Source organism: Oncorhynchus keta, chromosome 12, assembly GCF_023373465.1.
Source record: "Oncorhynchus keta strain PuntledgeMale-10-30-2019 chromosome 12, Oket_V2, whole genome shotgun sequence".
NCBI classification, from domain to species: Eukaryota; Metazoa; Chordata; class Actinopteri; order Salmoniformes; family Salmonidae; genus Oncorhynchus; species Oncorhynchus keta.
This window is the reverse complement of record NC_068432.1, coordinates 44090048-44102788: the sequence shown is the minus strand read 5'-3', so window position 1 is coordinate 44102788 and position 12741 is coordinate 44090048. Positions and strand designations below refer to the sequence as shown.

The window sequence follows — 12741 nt, the reverse complement described above, 5'->3', positions numbered from 1 at the left end:
GTCATTCATTTCTACTACCATCGTCATTCATTTCTACTACCATCGTCATTCATTTCTACTAACATCGTCTTTACTACTACAACTACCATCGTCTTTACTACCGTCATTACCACTACCATCGTCATTACCACTACCATCGTCATTACTACTACCATCATCATTACTACTACCATCGTTACTACTACAACTACCATCATCATTACTACTCCCACTACCATCACCATCACCACTGCTCCCACTACCATCACCATCATCACTACGACCATCATTACTACTACCATCGTCTTACCACTACTATCATCATTACTACTACATCTACCATCATCATTACTACTATCATCATTACTACTACCACTACCATCATCATTACTACTACCATCATCATTACTACTACCACTACCATCATTACTACTACCACTACCATCATTACTACTACCACTACCATCATTACTTCTACAACTACCATCATCATTACTACTACCACTACCATCATCATTACTACTACCTTCAGCATTACCACTACTATCATCATTACTACTACACCTACCATCATCATTACTACTACCTTCAGCATTACCACTACTATCATCATTACTACTACACCTACCATCATCATTTCTACTACCATCAGCATTACTACTACCACTACCATCATTACTACTACCATCATCATTACTACTACCATCAGCATTACTACTACCATCGTTACTACTACAACTACCATCATCATTACTACTCCCACTACCATCACCATCACCACTGCTCCCACTACCATCACCATCATCACTACGACCATCATTACTACTACCATCGTCTTACCACTACTATCATCATTACTACTACATCTACCATCATCATTACTACTACCTTCAGCATTACCACTACTATCATCATTACTACTACACCTACCATCATCATTACTACTACCATCAGCATTACTACTACCAACAGCATTACCATCAGCATTACTACGACCATCGTCATTACCACTACTATCATCATTACTACTACACCTACCATCATCATTACTACTACCTTCAGCATTACCACTACCATCATCATTACTACTACCATCAGCATTACTACTACCATCAGCATTACTACTACATTCAGCATTACTACTACCACTACCATCGTTACTACTACCATTACCAACATCATTTCTACTACCATCATCATTACTACTCCCACTACCATCATCACTACTACCATCATCATCACTACTACTACCATCGTCATTACCACTACCATCATCATTACTACTACACCTACCATCATTACTACTCCAACTACCATCATTACTACTACAACTACTACCATCATCATTACTACTACCACTACCATCATTACTACTACAACTACCAGTGTTACTACTACCATCCTCATTACTATTACCATCATCATTACTACTACCATCAGGAGTGGTGGTGAAGAGGAGTGGTGGTGGTGAAGAGGAGTGGTGGTGGTGAAGAGGAGTGGTGGTGGTGAAGAGGAGTGGTGGTGGCGAAGAGGAGTGGTGGTGGCGAAGAGGAGTGGTGGTGGCGAAGAGGAGGAGTGGTGGCGGCGAAGAGGAGTGGTGGCTGCGTAGAGGAAAGGAGTGGTTGCGTAGAGGAGTGGTGGCGTAGAGGAGGAGTGGTGGCGAGGATGAGTGGTGAAGAGGAGTGGTGGTGTAGAGGAGAGGAGGAGTGGTGGTGTAGAGGAGAGGAGGAGTGGTGGTGGAGAGGAGGAGGAGTGGTGGTGTAGAGGAGAGGAGGAGTGGTGGCGTAGAGGAGTGGTGGTGTAGAGGAGTGGTGTAGAGGAGTGGTGAAGAGGAGTGGTGGTGGAGAGGAGGAGGAGGAGGAGGAGGAGGAGTGGTGGTGAAGAGGAGTGGTGTAGAGTGGTGGCGTAGAGGAGATGAGTGGTGGCGTAGAGGAGATGAGTGGTGGCGTAGAGGAGAGGAGTGGTGGCGTAGAGGAGAGGAGTGGTGGCGTAGAGGAGTGGTGGCGTAGAGGAGAGGAGTGGTGGCGTGGAGGAGTGGCGTAGAGGAGAGGAGGAGTGGCGGTGTGGTGGTGAAGATGAGTGGTGGTGGAGAGGAGGAGTGGCGGTGTGGTGGTGAAGATGAGTGGTGGTGGAGAGGAGGAGTGGTGGTGTAGAGGAGAGGAGGAGTGGTGGTGTAGAGGAGAGGAGGAGTGGTGGTGTAGAGGAGAGGAGTGGTGGCGTAGAGGCGAGGAGTGGTGGCGGCGTAGAGGAGAGGAGTGGTGGCGGCGTAGAGGAGAGGAGTGGTGGCGGCGTAGAGGAGAGGAGTGGTGGCGGCGTAGAGGAGAGGAGTGGTGGCGGCGTAGTGGAGAGGAGTGGTGGCGGCGTAGAGGAGAGGAGTGGTGGCGGCCTAGAGGAGAGGAGTGGTGGCGGCGTAGAGGAGAGGAGTGGTGGCCTAGAGGAGAGGAGTGGTGGCGGCGTAGAGGAGAGGAGTGGTGGCGGCGTAGAGGAGAGGAGTGGTGGCGGCGTAGAGGAGAGGAGTGGTGGCGGCGTAGTGGAGAGGAGTGGTGGCGGCGTAGAGGAGAGGAGTGGTGGCGGCCTAGAGGAGAGGAGTGGTGGCGGCGTAGTGGAGAGGAGTGGTGGCGGCGTAGAGGAGAGGAGTGGTGGCGGCCTAGAGGAGAAGAGTGGTGGCGGCGTAGAGGAGAGGAGTGGTGGCGGCGTAGAGGCGAGGAGTGGTGGCGGCGTAGAAGAGAGGAGTGGTGGCGAGGAGTGGTGGTGTGGTGGCGAGGAGTGGTGGTGTAGAGGAGAGGAGGAGTGGTGGCGTAGAGGAGAGGAGTGGTGGCGGCGTAGAGGAGAGGAGTGGTGGCGGCGTAGAGGAGAGGAGTGGTGGCGGCGTAGAGGAGAGGAGTGGTGGCGGCGTAGTGGAGAGGAGTGGTGGCGGCGTAGAGGAGAGGAGTGGTGGCGGCCTAGAGGAGAGGAGTGGTGGCGGCGTAGAGGAGAGGAGTGGTGGCGGCGTAGAGGAGAGGAGTGGTGGCCTAGAGGAGAGGAGTGGTGGCCTAGAGGAGAGGAGTGGTGGCGGCGTAGAGGAGAGGAGTGGTGGCGGCGTAGAGGAGAGGAGTGGTGGCGGCGTAGAGGAGAGGAGTGGTGGCGGCGTAGTGGAGAGGAGTGGTGGCGGCGTAGAGGAGAGGAGTGGTGGCGGCCTAGAGGAGAGGAGTGGTGGCGGCGTAGTGGAGAGGAGTGGTGGCGGCGTAGAGGAGAGGAGTGGTGGCGGCCTAGAGGAGAAGAGTGGTGGCGGCGTAGAGGAGAGGAGTGGTGGCGGCGTAGAGGAGAGGAGTGGTGGCGGCGTAGAGGCGAGGAGTGGTGGCGGCGTAGAAGAGAGGAGTGGTGGCGAGGAGTGGTGGCGTAGAGGCGAGGAGTGGTGGCGTAGAGGCGAGGGCAGTAAATTAAATGAAGACCTAAACCCTGGTTGGCACATTGCTGGTTGGCACATTGCTGGTTATCATCAGTTAACGTGTGACTGAACCCCCTCATGCTGGACTGCAGGGGACATGAGAATGATTAGAAGTTCTGGTACCAAGTCTCACTGGCCGTTGACAGTTTTTACCCATGGAAAACTATCTGCCTTGTGTCTCTGCCTTGTGTCTCTGCCTTGTGTCTCTGCCTTGTGTCTCTGCCTTGTGTCTCTGCCTTGTGTCTCTGCCGTTTGTCTGATTACCTGCTGGACATTATGGGGTAAATGGTTGTTTCTCCATCTCATTGTAACCCCTGTGAACGGAGCCGCTAGCTGTGTGGGTGGTTGGGTGTGTGGGTGTGTTGGTGGGTGGAGCTTACAGACCAGAGCGATTAAGGGGCAATGCTGCCTGTTCTGCCCACTGGTGTCACCACAGTGACGTTTTTCTCAACTCAGGCCTTGGGGTGCGGGAGTTCTCGCTCTGTCAACTAAATGACATGAATGAGTCATTTTGATTATTGGTTGGAATAGGCTATTATAATAGTATTATATACAACACAATGGAAGGTGTTGATGACTGAACTTTGACCTCTTTGTGTTTCCAGGTAGAGATTCCCCACACATCCTGAGACTATTCCTGTGATCCTGGGCTGCAGAGGGACAGGAGGACAGAGTAGCACAAGGTAATGATCACGTGACAGGGTCACTATGCTTCCCTGACTACTGTAACTAGGCTAGTAACACAGTACGCTGGATAACCCCATTGGGACCTACAGTCCGCTGGTCTTGGACAGGATCGGTGTTACATGGTGATGACCTGAATGTCCTTCACCTATTTCCAATGGGAATTGGCTTCTTGTCATTTTTTATATTCCACACTGAACAAAAATATAAACAAAACATTCAACAATTTCAAAGATTTCGCTAAGTTACAGTTAATATAAGGAAATCAGTCTATTGAAATAAATTCATTAGGTCCTAATCTATGGATTTCACATGATCTGGGAATACAGATATGCATCAGTTGGTCACAGATACCTTTAAAAAAACATTATGGGCCTGGATCAGCAAACCAGTCAGTATCTGGTGTGACCACCGTTTACCTCATGCAGCGTGACACATCTCCTTCACATAGAGTTGATCAGGCTGTTGATTATGGCCTGGGGCTGTGCATTACCATGCTTAAACATGAGATGATGGCGGTGGTTTAAATTGTGTTCATTGTCAGTAGCTTATGCCTGCCCATCCCATAACCCCACTGTTCACAACGTTGACGTCAGCAAACCGCTCGCCCACACGATGGGACGCATCCACAAAGAGCACCAGTGGGGAGCACCAGTGGGGAGCACCAGTGGAGAGCACCAGTGGGGAGAACCAGTGGAGAGCACCAGTGGAGAGCACCAGTGGAGAGCACCAGTGGAGAGCACCAGTGGAGAGCACCAGTGGAGAGCACCAGTGGGGAGCACCAGTGGGGAGCACCAGTGTAGAGCACCAGTGGAGAGCACCAGTGGGGAGCACCAGTGGGGAGCACCAGTGGAGAGCACCAGTGGAGAGCACCAGTGGGGAGCACCAGTGGGGAGCACCAGTGGAGAGCACCAGTGGGGAGCACCAGTGGGGAGCACCAGTGGGGAGCACCAGTGGGGAGCACCAGTGGGGAGCACCAGTGGGGAGCACCAGTGGAGAGCACCAGTGGGGAGCACCAGTGGAGAGCACCAGTGGGGAGCACCAGTGGGGAGCACCAGTGGAGAGCACCCGTGGAGAGCACCAGTGGGGAGCACCAGTGGGGAGCACCAGTGGGGAGCACCCGTGTGCCATCGAAGGTGATAATTTGTCCATTGAAGTCAGTTACGACGCCGAACTGCAGTCAGGTCGAGACCCTGGTGAGGACGACGAGCTCGCAGATGAGCTTCCCTGAGACGGTGTCTGACAGCTGGTGCTGAAATGATTCAGTTGTGCAAACCCACAGTTTAATCAGCTGTCTGGGTGGCTGGTCTCAGACGATCCCGCAGGTGAAGAAGCCGGATGTGGAGGTCCTGGGCTGGCGTGGTTACACGTGGTCTGTGGTTGTGACGTCTGTTAGATGTATTGCCATATTCTTTTAAATGACATTGGAGGCAGCTTTTGTACCAAAAAATTAACATTCCATTTTCTGGCAACAGCTCTGGTGGACATTCCTGAAGACAGCATGCCAATTGCACGCTCCCTCAAAAGTTGAGACATCTGTGGCATTGTGTTATGTGACAAAACTGCACATTTTAGAGTGGCCTTTTATTGTCCCCGGTACAAGGTGCACCTGTGTAATGATCATGCTGTTTAATCAGCTTCTTGGTAAGCCACACATGTCAAGTGGATGGATTATCTTGGTAAAGGAGAAATGCTCACTAACAGGGATGTAGACTAATTTGTGCAAAACATTTTGAGAGAAGGCAGACCGGGAGACCAGGAGGGAGTCCCCTCAGTGAGGTGCATAATGCTGGGAACACCGAGTGTCTCACTGGGAGTCATGCGGAAAACAAGCAGCACCCCTGTGTGTGTGAGCTCTCATGTTCTACCTCTGACTCAGCAGCAAGGCCACTGACCTTTCTGACCCCACCAGTCACACATATATACACACACATTCAAGTCACACACACCCACATTCAAGTCACATACACACACACACACCCACATTCAAGTCACATATATACACACACACACCCACATTCAAGTCACATATACACACACACATTCAAGTCACACACACACACACACACACACACACACACACACACACACACACACACACACACACACACACACACACACACACACACACACACACACACACACAATATTAGATTTGACTCTACAAGTAAATTAGACAACCGATTTAGCCCTAACATAACACACACACATTTTTCATTTGTTTGTTATTTAGAAGATCCTCTTATCCAGAGCAGTTTACAGTAGTGAGAGCATACATTTTCATTCTTACTTGTCCCCTGTGGGCATTGAACCCACAACCCTGGCATTGCAAGTGCTGTGCTCTACCAACTGAGCTACACGGGGCCCATTAGTCACGTTCATGAGAAGTAGCCCACAATGCATTGGGTTTTAACATAGCCTTCTGTCGTCTCTCAATAAGGATGCAGTTTCGATATTAAATGATGCATCGGTCTGTGACATGTTTATGCTTTTCAGGAACAAATTAGTTTTGTTCTCCATCGTTAGTGTTTACCAAGCAGTGTGTCAGTCAGTCAGAGCACCAGCCTTTGAGTGTGTGTGTGTCTGCAGATAACCTAGCAGTTAACCGAAGGTCGCTGGTTTGAATCCCGCCACCAAAATCTGTCTGTGCCCTTGAGCAAGCTGTTTAACCCTAATTGCGCCTGTAAGTCACTCTGAAACAGAATGTCTGCTAAAATGTGTAAATGTTTATGTCTTGTACAGCAGCCAAAGAAAAGTTTGAAGACCTGAGTGTGGTAGGTAATAATGTGTAACTAAGTATTAAACTTTGATAAGATAACAGCATGGGATCCATTTTGGATATCTCACCTCAAATGACACCCCAATCACACTATGTAGGGAGATTTTGACCAGACCCCATAGGGCCCTGGTCAATAGACCCCATAGGGCCCTGGTCAATAGACCCCATAGGGCCCTGGTCAATAGACCCCATAGGGCCCTGGTCAATAGACCCCATAGGGCCCTGGTCAATAGACCCCATAGGGCCCTGGTCAATAGACCCCATAGTGTTGCTGCACAGCTATTTTCAGGTCTCTCCAGAGCTGTATTTATTTATTTAATCCATTTTAGAATAAGGCTGTAATGTAACAAAATGTGGTTCAAGTCAAGGAGTCTGAAGACTTTCCGAAGGCACTGTATATAGTAAACGATAGAATTCAGTTTGAGTCGTCAGGCAACTGAACATGTGCTGCTCATGATTTAAGACCTTCTTCTTGCAAAAGGTAGAGCTGAAGCACAGAGAGTGGTCCTGCTAGGTTCAAATAGTATTTGTTCTCTTTCAAATACTTTGAACGTTTGCTTGAGCCTGCCTCGAGACAGAGTGCCACATGGGCAGGGTTTGCGCTTTTGGGACTATTCCATTGTTTCCGTTGTGCCAGAGCCAATCAAGCACAGCTAAAGTATTTCAAAGAAAATAAATAGGGCCTGGTATTTGAACCTTGGTCTCCCTCAGCCAGGACTGAGCTGAAGCAGAGGGAAGATAGACCAGACTCTGTCTAGCTCTCTCTGTCTCTGTCTAGCTCTCTGTCTCTGTCTAGCTCTCTTTGTCTCTGTCTAAGCTGTCTCTGTCTAAGCTCTCTTTGTCTCTGTCTAAGCTCTCTTTGTCTCTGTCTAAGCTCTCTTTGTCTCTGTCTAGCTCTCTCTTTGTCTCTGTCTAGCTCTCACTTTGTCTCTGTCTAGCTCTCTTTGTCTCTGTCTAAGCTCTCTTTGTCTCTGTCTAAGCTCTCTTTGTCTCTGTCTAAGCTCTCTTTGTCTCTGTCTAAGCTCTCTTTGTCTCTGTCTAAGCTCTCTTTGTCTCTGTCTAAGCTCTCTTTGTCTCTGTCTAAGCTCTCTTTGTCTCTGTCTAAGCTCTCTTTGTCTCTGTCTAAGCTCTCTTTGTCTCTGTCTAAGCTCTCTTTGTCTCTGTCTAAGCTCTCTTTGTCTCTGTCTAAGCTCTCTTTGTCTCTGTCTAAGCTCTCTTTGTCTCTGTCTAAGCTCTTTGTCTCTGTCTAAGCTCTCTTTGTCTCTGTCTAGCTCTCTTTGTCTCTGTCTAGCTCTCTTTGTCTCTGTCTAGCTCTCTTTGTCTCTGTCTAAGCTCTCTTTGTCTCTGTCTAGCTCTCTTTGTCTCTGTCTAGCTCTCTTTGTCTCTGTCTAAGCTGTCTCTGTCTAAGCTCGCTTTGTCTCTGTCTCTGTATAGTTCTGTCTTTTTATAGCTCACTTTGTCTGTCTAAGCTCTCTTTGTCTGTCTAGCTCTCTCTGTCTAGCTCTCTCTGTCTTTGTCTAAGCTCTCTTTGTCTGTCTAGCTCTCTCTGTCTAGCTCTCTTTGTCTCTGTCTAAGCTCGCTTTGTCTTTGTCTCTGTATAGTTATGTCTTTTTATAGCTCACTTTGTCTGTATAGCTCTCTTTGTCTGTCTAGCTCTCTCTTTCTCTAGCTCTCTCTGTCTTGCTCTCTCTGTCTCTGTATAGCTCTCTCTATCTCTGTTTAGCTGTCTTTGTCTCTAGATGTCTTTGTCTCTCTCTGTCTAGCTGTCTTTGTCTGTCTCTATCTAGCTGCTCCTGATGTGTTGCAGATGTGGCAGCAGTGTTTGTGTGGCAGCCAGGGTTTTCATCCTAACACGGCTGTGATTTATAGACCAGGACACAGAGCAATGCTTTCAACCATCGGGACAACGTAAACAACAGTGTGGTGTGTGTAGACCGGGGTGTGCTGGCCTGCTTGGTTGGTTAGTCTGTGTCTGACCTGAGGTTTGGCTCCCTACCTCAGAGTTGGCTGGCTGGATTCTTGCTCCTTGGTCAGCTCTGTTGCCCAGGCTCGCTTTCATCTGGCCACTGTGTCAGCCACAGACTGAACTCTATTAGTTAGTTACAGACTGAACTCTATTAGTTAGTTACAGACTGAGCTCTATTAGTTAGTTACAGACTGAGCTCTATTAGTTAGTTACAGACTGAGCTCTATTAGTTAGTTACAGACTGAACTCTATTAGTTAGTTACAGACTGAACTCTATTAGTTAGTTACAGTCTGAACTCTATTAGTTAGTTACAGACTGAGCTCTATTAGTTAGTTACAGAATGAACTCTATTAGTTAGTTACAGAATGAACTCTATTAGTTAGTTACAGACTGAACTCTATTAGTTAGTTACAGACTGAGCTCTATTAGTTAGTTACAGACTGAACTCTATTAGTTAGTTACAGTCTGAACTCTATTAGTTAGTTACAGACTGAACTCTATTAGTTAGTTACAGTCTGAACTCTATTAGTTAGTTACAGACTGAGCTCTATTAGTTAGTTACAGACTGAGCTCTATTAGTTAGTTACAGACTGAGCTCTATTATTTAGTTACAGACTGAACTCTATTAGTTAGTTACAGACTGAATATTAGTTAGTTACAGAATGAACTCTATTAGTTAGTTACAGACTGAGCTCTATTAGTTAGTTACAGAATGAACTCTATTAGTTAGTTACAGAATGAACTCTATTAGTTAGTTACAGACTGAACTCTATTAGTTAGTTACAGACTGAGCTCTATTAGTTAGTTACAGACTGAACTCTATTAGTTAGTTACAGTCTGAACTCTATTAGTTAGTTACAGTCTGAACTCTATTAGTTAGTTACAGTCTGAACTCTATTAGTTAGTTACAGACTGAGCTCTATTAGTTAGTTACAGACTGAGCTCTATTAGTTAGTTACAGACTGAGCTCTATTATTTAGTTACAGACTGAACTCTATTAGTTAGTTACAGACTGAATATTAGTTAGTTACAGTCTGAACTCTATTAGTTAGTTACAGTCTGAACTCTATTAGTTAGTTACAGTCTGAACTCTATTAGTTAGTTACAGACTGAACTCTATTAGTTAGTTACAGACTGAACTCTATTGGTTAGTTACAGACTGAACTCTATTAGTTAGTTACAGATATGGAATTGTCTGATGTTTGATAAATATTACACAATAGTGCTGTGGTCCAGTAGTTCTGTCTCAGTTTGCTGGTTCCCTTTGGTTCCCTTATGTTTATTGATGACGATGTTTTGATCACCAACAATAAACATTTGTGCTCCTTGTGCTTATGTACAACTTGGATTGCGCTTTTGGACATTGTGTGTGTGTGTGTGTGTGTGTGTGTGTGTGTGTGTGTGTGTGTGTGTGTGTGTGTGTGTGTGTGTGTGTGTGTGTGTGTGTGTGTGTGTGTGCGCCTAATTGATTGCTCATGGTGTTTTGGAATGACTAAAAACTTGCACCACCTTCCTTTACCAGCACATAACTTCCCAGTCTTTTCTTGTCATGATCAGTTGGTTTTCTGGCAGCTTGCTACCGTTTTGGCATTCAACTCTGAGTTGAGTTTCCGCTCATTCCTTTGAGCCGTCTGTCTGCCTCTCTCTCTCTTTCTCGCCTCATGATGAAGCAATGACTTTGGCAGTGGGTTGTTTCTGCCTCTTCCCGTCAGTCTCTATTCCCGTCAGTCTCTCTTCCCGTCAGTCTCTCTTCCCGCCAGTCTCTCTTCCCGTCAGTCTCTCTTCCCGTCAGTCTCTATTCCCGTCAGTCTCTATTCCCGTCAGTCTCTCTTCCCGCCAGTCTCTCTTCCCGCCAGTCTCTCTTCCTGCCAGTCTCTCTTCCCGCCAGTCTCTCTTCCCGTCAGTCTCTCTTCCCGCCAGTCTCTCTTACCGCCAGTCTCTCTTCCCGTCAGTCTCTCTTCCCGTCAGTCTCTCTTCCCGTCAGTCTCTCTTCCCGTCAGTCTCTCTTCCCGTCAGTCTCTCTTCCCGTCAGTCTCTCTTCCCGTCAGTCTCTATTCACGTCAGTCTCTATTCACGCCAGTCTCTATTCACGCCAGTCTCTATTCACGCCAGTCTCTATTCACGCCAGTCTCTATTCACGTCAGTCTCTATTCACGTCAGTCTCTATTCACGTCAGTCTCTATTCACGTCAGTCTCTCTTCACGTCAGTCTCTCTTCACGTCAGTCTCTCTTCACGTCAGTCTCTCTTCACGTCAGTCTCTATTCACGTCAGTCTCTATTCACGTCAGTCTCTATTCACGTCAGTCTCTATTCACGTCAGTCTCTATTCACGTCAGTCTCTATTCACGTCAGTCTCTATTCACGTCAGTCTCTATTCACGTCAGTCTCTATTCACGTCAGTCTCTATTCACGTCAGTCTCTATTCACGTCAGTCTCTATTCACGTCAGTCTCTATTCACGTCAGTCGCTTTTTCCGTCAGTCGCTCTTTCCGTCAGTCGCTCTTTCCGTCAGTCGCTCTTTCCGTCAGTCGCTCTTTCCGTCAGTCGCTCTTTTCGTCAGTCTCTCTTCCTCCAGGTAGCAGCACCCTATTCCCTGCAAAGTGCACTATTTTAACCAGATCCCTATGGGCCCTATTGCACTTAATAGTGAATAGGGTGCCATTTTTGAGAGGCCTTGCTGTATGGGTTAATGTTGATATTATTCAGATATTCATGGATGGAACATCCGAGCTCAGCTCCCTCTTATAGCTCCACAATATCCCATAATTGTCACGGCAGATTTCCTCCTCTTCCTCTGAAGAGGTGTAGCAAGGATCGGATCAATATGCAGCGTGGTAGGTGTCCATGGTTTTTAATAAGAGAAACTGAACACATATACAAAGTAATAAAGTGAACTGGCAACGAAACAGTCCCGTGTGGCACAAACACTGACACAGGAAACAAACACCCACAAAATACCCAATGAATATGACTGCCTAAATATGGTTCCCAATCAGAGACAACGATAGACAGCTGCCTCTAATTGAGAACCAATCTAGGCAACCATAGACATACAATTACCTAGAAAGGAAACAGCCCTATAAACTTACAAAAACCCCTAGAGAAGACAAAACACATAAATTCCCCATGTCACACCCTGACCTAACCAAAATAATAAAGAAAACAAAGATAACTAAGGCCAGGGTGGGACAAGAATACCTAACGTGACCTGTGTGTGTGGACATTAACATTGCATTGAAAGCACAATCACTAGCCTTATCTCAGACTCCGATCGTTAAGCTTGCTTTGTCACAGTTTTCCACCGACTCAATTTAAAATATTAATTGGTCAGTTTGAATGGAGCCTAGGTCAATTATCTACTTGTAAGACGATACTCTTCCAGTCTCTATCCTCTCGTCCTTTTTTCCGATGGATCGGGTGTCCGTCCGTAGGTTGCTAGTTGCTTTGCCATATGTGTCCTGTATGTTGCTCCTTTGTGACCCCTCAGCTGTCACGGAGAAGGACTATTCATGCTTGAAGACTTTGTCTCCTCCCAGCTGGCTTAATGAAGGTAATACAACCTGTACAGCTCCCTGGAGAAGATTGTTACCCCCTACAGGTGGTTCACTACGTTTTCCTCCAGCGAACACGCGTGTAGCTGTTCTGCTTAGAACACAGCCTTTACACAATTACTGTTGTTGTTTAGACAATGCAAAAAAACAGTCCATTATAAATTGCATTCTGGGTCAGGTGGGCATGATTTAAAAGAGAAGCAGGTGTTGGTGTGCGTAGAATGGAGACTGCATTCCGATGCGTGGTCCGCGTCAAATCTTCTCCACAACTGGGCTGGTCAATCAGATTTCAGACGGCATGTCCTTATATGATACCAAAGTACACTACGGTTTTGGCTTGCTCTTGAAGAAAAA

At 47.3% G+C, this 12741-nt stretch overlaps 1 protein-coding gene across 7 annotated transcripts in view; it reads left to right on the top strand.

The window, feature by feature from the left end:
• Positions 1-12741, top strand: part of LOC118374857 (spermatid perinuclear RNA-binding protein-like) — a 228398-nt gene that overhangs the window by 68603 nt on the left and 147054 nt on the right. For all 7 annotated transcript variants that reach the window (XM_052458425.1, XM_052458428.1, XM_052458430.1 and 4 more), the window contains exon 2: positions 4012-4089. The gene's annotated coding sequence lies outside the window, so the exon portion shown is untranslated. The remainder of the gene's footprint in view (positions 1-4011; positions 4090-12741) is intronic.